Source organism: Lucilia cuprina, chromosome 3 (assembly GCF_022045245.1).
Source record: "Lucilia cuprina isolate Lc7/37 chromosome 3, ASM2204524v1, whole genome shotgun sequence".
In the NCBI taxonomy this organism is placed as follows: Eukaryota; Metazoa; Arthropoda; class Insecta; order Diptera; family Calliphoridae; genus Lucilia; species Lucilia cuprina.
In genome coordinates, this window is record NC_060951.1 from 17,997,091 (window position 1) to 17,998,265 (window position 1,175).

Below are 1,175 nucleotides of genomic sequence, written 5' to 3' on the forward strand. Positions count from 1 at the left end.
ACTTCTTTAAATATTGCGGAAGTAAATTGTGTACCTTGATCACTAGTTATCTGATTAGGTACTCCAAATCTTGAAACATATTCATTAATAAATTTATAAGCTACATTCATAGCTGTAATATCCTTCAACGGATATGCTTCCGGCCAACGTGAAGTTCTATCGATTATTGTTAATATGTATCGAAAACCATTTGATACAGGTAATGGACCAACGATATCAATATGTATATGTGAAAATCTTCCTTCGGGTATTGGAATCTTTTCAATTTTTGTTTTAACATGTCTATGTACTTTAGAACTTTGACAATTTAAACAATTTGAAACCCATTGATTTATATTTTTTTCATTGATGGCCAGAAATAACGAGACGTAATTAACCTTCTGGAAGCTCTTGCACCTGGGTGTGAAATATTATGTAATTTATCAAAAATCTCCCTTCTTAAATTTTGTGGAATGTATGGTCGTGGTTTATGCTCTAATTCTTCGCACCAAATAAAGACATTACGTGTTGGCATGAAAATTTTCCTTAATTTGTGCAAATTGTTATTATTACTTAATATTTTCTGTAAATCTAAATCTGTTTCTTGTTCTTTTGATGATCTAACCACACTAAAATTATCAGCTTCGATTGACTCTATTTCAGGAATTCTGGAAAGAGCATCTGCGACTACATTATTATCTCCTTTGATATAACGTATATCCGTCGTAAACTGTGCGATATATTCTAAATGCCGTGTTTGTCGTGGGCTTCGTTCAACTTGAGAGTTAATTACTTGCGTTAATGGTTTGTGATCTGTATATACAATAAAAGATCTTCCCTCCAACATATGTCTGAAGTGTTTTATATTCAAATAAATTGCTAGTAATTCCTTATCAAATGAGCTGTATTTAATCTCAGTTGGTGAAAGTTTTTTTGAATAAAATGCGAATGGTTCAATTATATCCCCAACTTTCTGTTGTAAAACTCCGCCTATTGCTATATTTGTAGCATCTACCATTAATGATAAAGTTGCGTCATTGTGAAAGTGATTGAGCATTACTTTTAATGAAAAACTATGTTTTATTTTTCTAAATGATTCTTCTGCCTTATCAAACCAAGTCAATACCTTAACTTTGTTCTTAATAGCGTCATTTAACATGTCATGGATTGGACATAACATTTCAGCTATGTTAGAT

The 1,175-nt window shown here is 31.4% G+C and overlaps 1 protein-coding gene across 1 annotated transcript in view; it reads left to right on the forward strand.

Annotated features, from left to right (window-relative positions):
* The window catches only part of LOC124418963, a 5,072-nt gene that overhangs the window by 2,899 nt on the left and 998 nt on the right, over positions 1-1,175 (forward strand). The gene's annotated exons all lie outside the window — the stretch shown is intronic.